Source organism: Pteropus vampyrus, unplaced genomic scaffold (assembly GCF_000151845.1).
Source record: "Pteropus vampyrus isolate Shadow unplaced genomic scaffold, Pvam_2.0 Scaffold30, whole genome shotgun sequence".
NCBI classification, from domain to species: domain Eukaryota; kingdom Metazoa; phylum Chordata; class Mammalia; order Chiroptera; family Pteropodidae; genus Pteropus; species Pteropus vampyrus.
The window spans coordinates 5,832,229-5,841,072 of record NW_011888811.1 but is presented as its reverse complement, the minus strand read 5'-3'; the positions used below and the strand labels follow the sequence as shown (position 1 = coordinate 5,841,072).

The 8,844-nt window shown below is 34.9% G+C and overlaps 1 pseudogene; it reads right to left on the bottom strand.

The window, feature by feature from the left end:
- Nucleotides 1–3,321: 3,321 nt before the first annotated feature.
- Nucleotides 3,322–3,439, bottom strand: LOC111737746 (annotated as a pseudogene).
- Nucleotides 3,440–8,844: the final 5,405 nt, after the last annotated feature.

Sequence of the window (8,844 nt, the reverse complement as noted above, 5' to 3'; positions counted from 1 at the left end):
TATAAATACAAAAATCTTTATCTTATTTTGGCAAGCCATGCCTACCCTGAGATTGAGCAAATATCAAATATTCGTCTTTATTTTCTCATTACACTTTCATAGTAATTATCTATTAATTTACACTTATATTCTGGTTTCATCTAGAGCAGCAGTCCCCAACCTTTCTGGTATGAGTGACCGGTGCTCCTGTGAAAGTCTAATGCCTGATGATGTGAGGTGGAGCTAAGGCGGTGATGCTAGCGCTGGGGAGCAGCTGCAAATACAGATGAAGCTTCGCTGGCTTGCCCACCACTCACCTCCTGCTGTGCGGCCCAGTTCCTAACAGGCCATGGACTGGCACTAGTTTGTGGCCTGGGTGTTGGGATGATCTAGAGTATAGTTTAGGCAAAGCAGAACATCTATAAGATTTTTCGTTTGGAAAACCAGTTGTCCTAACACTAATTATTAAATGATGCACTCTTTACCCTGTGATAATCAGTACGACCTTCATGTGCAATCTTATCTGTATTGATTTCCGAATTCTATTTTCTTTTATGCTATAATAAGTTTATTTAACTTAGTTTTACATGTAAAATTATAATAAATTTATAGATCTACTTGGAGATAATTGCTCAACTTTTATTAGTTGAGTCTTTTTTGATTTCTAAGATAATCAGCCCCCTAAACTTTGTCAGTTTGCACCTTCTAGAAATTCTATTAGCCGATACTGAATCTCCTGGATCTATTATAACTTACTATTATAACTTATCTTTTATTTATTTGATATTCTGTGAGATTGCTTCTATTTAATCTTTCATGTTTATCTTCTGTTTGTTTGGTTCTAATCATTACACAAAACTCTTACTGATTTTTTTTATCAGTTCATATTTCTTACATATTGAGGGGTCCATAAGCATACATGTGGAACTTAAAAATCCTTATGAAATGAATACCTGTGATAAGTCAATCCAGAAGAGAAAATGGAACATTTCTTCATGCATTTTGAAAATTCGAAATTTTTCCAAAATATTTCTCTGAAATAATTTTACTAACTTATTTTCTTATGTGTGCTTTTAAATTCACCTATTTTTAAATATTTCACTTATTTGATTTCATTTTTAGAAGCTCCAGTTGACACCTCTTAATATGTGCTTTTTAAGTTTTCTTGTACAAAACACACACTTTCCAGTCTTTCTTCTATTTCTTTAAACATAAAAAAGCATAATTTTATAATAGCTGTTTTGATAATTCCAACATCTGAATTCTGAGAGTCTGTTATCTCCAAGTGTTACTGTGGGAGGTAGGTAATGGACTCCCCAAAATATCCACATCCCCCTCCCTAAAACCTGTGAATAGGCATCCTACATATATGACAAAAGGAATTTTACAGATGTGGTTAAATTAAGGGTTTTCAGATGGGAGATTATCCAGGGAGGCTCAATATGACAAGGGGAAACTTACATCACGAAGGCAGGATGGTCAGAGACAGAGGAGAAGGTCTGATGAAGAGAGCGGAGGTCGAAGTGACATGAACTAGTGAACGCAGGCGGCCTCTAGTAGCTGGAAAAGACAAAGAAACAGATTTTCCACTAGAGGATTCTGAAGAAATACAGCCCTGTTGATGCCTTTATTCTTAAGATTCTTGATCTCCAGAACTATAAGATAATAAATATAGTAGTAGTTTTATAGTAGTTTTAAGTCACTGGGCTTGTAGTAATTAGCAACAATAGGATATTAATATAGACAATTTCTTATTTATGGTACAATTTTCCAATGTGTTTCGTTATTTTTCATTGTGTTTTCCCTAGAAATATTTTTTTTTCCCTTAGAAATTATTTGTGAAACTTCTTCATGACCTAGGTTGAAGGCATTTGCTTCTATCAGAGTCTGGATGTGCCACCAAGTCTAGGCTATTGTAAAGCCTTTTCATGTTGTGAGTGTATTTTTGGACCACCAAGTAAATTGCCCTGCTTATACTATTGTACCAACCCTGTTTTATACGATCATATTTTTTTCTCCTATATCTTGTTTTATATCCTCATATCTTTGGTTGTTTGAAAGATAAAGCATCAGTACAGCATTATAGATACATTAAGTTCCACATGTATGCTTATGGACCCCTCTATATGTAAGAAATATAGTACAGCATTATAGATACATGAAATGGTTTCTCCAATAGGAGGCCATCATCTACAACACCAGAAAACTGTTAGTAAGTGGGAAGGCTTCCGTTAGGTTGCCTGAGAGAAGAGCAGAAAAGGTGTCTAGGCATTTATGCAGCTCCCTTTTATTATTCTTATTTTTATCCTGCTCCTGCATTATGCTCACCATGTTTTCTCCTCTTTTGTCATTGTTTGTTGTTGCTGTTATTGCAATGCCATCTGTTTTTCATCTTCCCTAGACTGATTATGAAACCTAAAGGTTTGAAGACAGTATTTTGAAGTCATAATCAATAAACGGTAGCTATGTATTATATAGGTTTTACAGATACCTGAGAATATTGCATTATCATTAAACAAATGCCATGGAATGGCAATATTTTGCTTTCTGGAAAATAAAGTTAAAGATGTTGTGTAATGGATTCCATATTCATAACTTTTCTAAAAGCAGATGCTGGCATGACTTGGAGATTTTCCAGGTTGAATGACTATAAACTTTATCAAGAATCCTCAACCAAAGACAGTTGCTTCCTCTCTACCATCTGTGCAGCAGCAAGATATAAAGAAATCAAGCCAGGATATGATAATTATGCTATGGATATATTGGTACCCTAAAGGACATTAGTTAGAATTATGAAATATAATTCTTTACTGTTAGTAAACAGGTGTATCATCCTATAAAATAAGCACTTCTATATTATTGATATTTTAGAGGAAGAGAAATGTCATTTACAAAACTATTTGATTCTCTGACATAGGATAATTGAGTATAATTAATTTCATATATATGTACCCTATTTATTTAATAACATTTTTTAACTCTATATAATTAAATGTCTGAAGTTATGCACCTGGGAACTAGAGTAGTCGATGCTCAAAGCAGCTGGTTTGACGCTATGTGTAAGACTTCAAAAAGATAACTGCCTTTCCCTTTGATTGGTCCATCCAAAATGCACATATGTTGTATGTGCATTTTGGATGGACCAATCAAAGGGATAGGCAGTTATAATATGACTCATGTTATAAGTCAAGCCATTTTAAATAAGTTGGTTAGGATCTATCAAGACCTTTTCTTTTCTTTTCTTTCTTTTTTTTAGGTGAGGCAACCATTGGTTGACCTCACAGATTGCAAGGACCTTGTCAGCTTACAATCTGTTTTTTTTTTTTTTTTTTTTTATTTTTTCGCCTACAGCACCTGGTCTTTCTAGGGGGTCTCCATCCAAGTACTAACCAGGCCTGACCCTGCTTAGCTTCCAAGATCAGACAGGATCGGGCTTGTTCAGGGTAGCATGGCTGTAGACAAAACTTTTCTTATTACTTAATCCAGTCAACAAATACTGAGTATTAGGCACTTACCCAAGTGCTCAGTATATATCGATAGATACAGATGATTAAGATCTTTTACTTCTTGGAACTTATAGTCTAACAAGTAAATTATTATAGTACATGATATATAAAAGGTGGTAAGTGTCATGGCAGAAAAAATAGAGTATGATGTGGAAGATCAAGTGATGGGGTGTTGCAATTTTAAACAGGGTAGTTAAGATGGGCCTTCTGAGAAGGTGTTATCTGAAAAGAAACTTTGAGAGTCATGGGCTTAGCCACGTGGATATCTCAGGGAAGAGTATTCCATGCAGAGGGAACAGACAATGCAAACACCCTGAGGCAGAAACAGGTCTGGCATAATTGAAGAATAGTGCAGAAGTTAGGTTTCTTGGAGTAGAGGAGAAGGAGAAAATGTAAAAGTTAAGATCAGAAAGGGATTAGGACAGATCATGAAGGACCTTGTGGGCCATTGTGTGGATGTAAACTATTCTATGAATGAAACGGGGATCCAAAAGATAATTTGAGTTGATCCGTGGCTTTAATCTGACTTGTATTTTTAAAAGAATCAATCTGACTGCTGAGTAGAGAAGTAATAGTTAGGAAAGGGTACAGGCAGGCAACTGTATTACTCAGGCAAGAAATGATGATGGCTTGGATTCGCTTGGAAGCAGACCCAGTGACAGATAAACAGACCAGAATGAGATTCATTTCTTAGAAAGCGAATGCTTTGAGATTGCAGGATATTGTGATATGGAACAGAACTCTGTCAAGTCATTTGTGTGTGAAACCCCTCTGCCTGTGTAAGATCAATTCCATAACACTGATGATGCTGTTGGAGCAACAGCTGTGGCCTTAATACGCAGAGCAATTCTAAATATGGCATATTAAATCATCAAGGGCATCAATTCATTCTAATTCCAGATTATAAAGTTGACCTTCTGACCTCTCAAATAAATACTTTCAGTTGAATACAAAAGCTATTCTCTTCGATTTTAATACCAAAAATAGATAACTGAACTTTTAATATACTTCTAGTTGAGTTAAAATAAATGAGACAATATTTGCTTTGGTTTCCATAGTAGCTATGATAATGTGCTAAAGGTGTGGGAAGAAGGGAGAAAGCAAAGCAAGGTTAATGATTTTCAGAAATAATAGTCCTATTTTCTAGACCTGAGTCAATGTGGAAATATAGAGGAGAGTGATTGAGCACAGTGACTTCAACATGACTTAAAGTTTAGAAAGCAAGAGAAGTATTGATCTTTTCTCCTTCTATCAAAAACTAGAGAGGGAGTTTTTATTGTTCTGCCTGTTGAGTAAATACCATAGCAGAAAAGCAAGAAAAGAGGGTTTCACTGAAGCAAAGCAAGGAAAGGCTGTTTAGCCACAGTAAAGGCTCACTTATACCTCTGAAAACTGGTCATGGACTTTGGTATCCATCAGACATGGAGTCAAATACAGACTTTACTTTTTGTTTAGCCAAGGGTATCACCTGAGGAAAGTTAAGTAATCTCAACCTCTTTCAGGTTCCTTATATTTGAATAATGACTGAACCTAATTCAAATGATTCTATGAATGTCATCTGAAATTATATAAAAGTCTCACAGTCATGATTATCATTTCAATTTCCTTTAATAGCTATTATTTGGTCTTATTTTGTTTATCTATTGAAATAGTACATGAAATTGGATCTCACTGTCCTCTACACTCATCGAAAAAAAAAAAAAAACGTAATTAAGACAACCCACAGTATACATTGTATATATTTTTTGGAACAGTAAAGATAATTCTTAACGTGGGAAACTGAACAGTTGGTATCCTGTTAGGAGAGGCTTTTTTCCAGTTGCAACAATAACTCGAGGTTGCTATTACTTTCCACTTCAACTTTGTGTTTGTTAAAATTATTTTAAAAGGCAATGTAGTGGAATGTGTTGGCAATAAGGCCAAGTGGTTACATATTTTAATTCTCTGATAGAAAGAGAAAGCAGTGAGAAAGCCTCTTTTTTTGGTACATGTAAAAGTAGACACACTCAAAATGGAATTCTGAAAAAGCCACCTCTACATTTAACTAAACCCTCTTCCTTCCCCCACGTAGCTGCTCAACAGTGAGCTGGACACTGTGAAGGCAGAGGAAGCACCTTTGTCATATTAGTGGTATAAGAATGGCACACAGGAATAACAGCAACAAATTAGAAAAACAAGAATGGCATGATAGTATTCACTGTGCCAAGTGCAAGTTCTATGTAAGTCACAGGACTAACACCATCTCAGAATGTCAGGGAAGTCTTTATGGATAGATGTGACACTCAGTTTGTCTTGAAAGACCGGAGAGATATGGACATGTGGAAGAGAAAGAGAAGCTGGGCTTGGAGTGAGAAAAACCTGTGTTTAACACTTTGCTCCATTAATTACACGATGCATGATGCTTGGAAAATTAATAACCACTAGGTTACTTCATTGTATGTTGGAATTATACTAGAATCTCTCATGCAAGTTTACTGTCAGGTTCTAAGGTGATGATGCATCAAGAGCTTCACACAGGACCTGTTCCATAGCAAGTTTCAGTAAATGGTGGAAATTGTTTGTTTCTTTAATCTAAACGATTACTATCAGTTAAATTGGGAAGACAGCACTGACCTCAGAAGATTTTTGTGCTGAAAAAACTTCTAATATAGTAACTAGTTATTAGAAATTTAATATGAAATTTTTGCATATGCATTTGGAGATGAGATTAAGGCAGGTGTGTTTACGAAACAGTAGACACAAAACCTTATGAAAGCAAAGCATAAACTGTTTAGTACTAGATGATGTTGGTAAAATACTTTGAGATAGGAGACCTAGAGGCCTTTTGCTCAGTATTAGATTAGTTATGTGTTTAAACATTTGTAGCAATTATACTACAATGATACAATGGGCCTTGCAGGAGGTATAGATGAAGATTCTGGATACACGAGACCACGTGTCCAAGTGTAATGGGGGAATTATTTCCTCTGTATAAGACTCATTTCTCTTGCATGAAAACATCCAGTGCTTTTGGTTTCTGAATTCGACATTTCTAGTGGAAATAATTTATGGTAATAGAGGCAGATAGCACAGAGCACGTAAGGAACTGAAATAAATTTGAGTCTCAAATGAGATGTGTTGGAGTGTTGACAATAGCAAGATTTTTCTTTGGAAACGAAACAGGTCTCATTATTTTTCCACACTGATCAACGAGAGACTTGGCTAAAAGGGGTGGTTAAGAGGCCGGAGTTCTAGTTTTGACTTCTTCCACTTCCACTGGACAATTATTGCCAGGGTCAATTAGTCTTCCCAAATCCATAAATAAAATTCCATGCAGTTTATTGCATAAGGTATTGTTATAGCAAGTCTCAAATACCACAAGTCTGTCAACTCTATAAGGGCATTAAAATAGTCCGAGGCAATATTATCTTGTGGCTCTAGTTTCAACTTCTCTTTTTCACTTTCCTGGGTTTAAAATTATGTGGAATTAAAATAAAGAATATGGAAACACTTTTGCAAATTACATATTTTGAGATACATGTTATTAATAAGGTTTGAACTCTATGAATTGAATTAAAATAATGTAAGTATTATTTAAATAAAAATAAATCTTGACATTCAAGCTCAGTTTTTACTGATAGAATCAATTTGTATTCCTTTACCATATTCAGTATGTAAAAACGATTGATTTCAATGAATTACAATGATTGAAAAATGCAATTCTAAAATTATGTCGAATATATAATATAATCTTTCTTCAAACCAAGAGATTTAATTTCAAATAGAGAAAAAAACATTTCTGTAGACATTTCTGATTATTCTGATTCTGACTTAAGCAGGAGTTGGTTCTAACAAGAGTGGCTACGATTAGGCACACATACCACAGGTATCATTACTCCACTCAAAGCAAACATCACTAGTTGATCACGGTACATTTAATCCTGTTGAGTCTAGATCCAGCCACAGACTCTGTTTCAACCTAGCACTCAAGTCAGTCCCAAAAATTCATCCCTTAACACCTATTGCCATTCCCTACCTTTACAAAAACACTTTTAATCAGAGTAGAAGCAAACACAAATGGTCCCATAAGAGTGTAGTTTAAGTCCTCAAAATTCTGAACAAAATGACTTAATAAAATTGAACACCACACATTTCCTCATACCAGGTTTCGGCTTTTGGTTTTATAAAGATCATCTTCCGAAATGCTCGTCATGATTAAGCAAGCACTATCACTGCTCTGTAAAGAGAGAATGATGAGACTCCATAATGTTTTATGATATTCATTACCAACAACTCAGTTAGTGTTCACTTAAATAGTCTCTGAATTAAAATGAATGACATGCTCAATTGCTGTTTCTGTAACAAATAAATGCAGTGCTAAAACTGCTGTGTGCCTTTGAGGGGAACATCTGAAATGCTCCATATGTCTAATAGCAAATGCTTCTGGATGAACCTTCTTCCTGCACCTCTCAGAGCATCCTGTCAGCACTGAGACACAAACTCAAAGAAAATTCAGAGGGAGCTGCCCATGCTTAGGAACAACTGAAAACCACTATCTTTTACATAAGCTGATGTTTTTAAAGGCATTACTTTTTTTTCAAAGCAGTTTTAGGTTCACAGAAAACAGAGAGGAAGGTACAGAGATTTCCCATATGCCCCCTGCCCCAACACATGCACAGACACTCCCCCATTATCAACATCCCTCACCAGAGTGGTATCTTTGTTACAATTGATGAACCTACATTGACACGCCATAATAACCCAAGTCCTCAGTTTACATTAGGGTTCACTTTTGGTGTTGTACATTGTATGGGTTTGGACGCATGTATAATGGCATGAATCATTATTACAGTATCTTACAGAGTATTATCACTGCCTATATAGATTCATTTAGTAGAGGGCTATAAAAGATGGTTATTAGAATAGATAAGGAATAAAAACAACATCAGTGATTTTTCTCTGCCAAAGAATTATTCTCTATCCTTGAAAAATACCAATCTCTTATAAGCAACGTAGTTTGATTTTAATTCAGTATGATAATTTTTATCATTTAGCCAATAAATTTATTCTCCTAACAACGGTCACAATCATGGGTGATCTGATTTGTTTCTAATATAGTTTGTGGAATTTTTGTTGTTGTTCTTCGACTTTCTGTACATTTTCCCCGCGTTCTTGCTTTCTTTTCAATAGATTAAGATTTTTATTTGGTTCCAATTTTTTATCCTCAATTAACTTAGAAATTTTAAAACATAATTTTTTAATTTTTAACTTCAAAAATTTTACAAGTATATTGAAGAAATTATGAAGTTAATCAGTATCTTTATTCCCCATATGAGTGAAACATATTTTAAAAACTCTGTTTGTTCCTATGACAACTTTT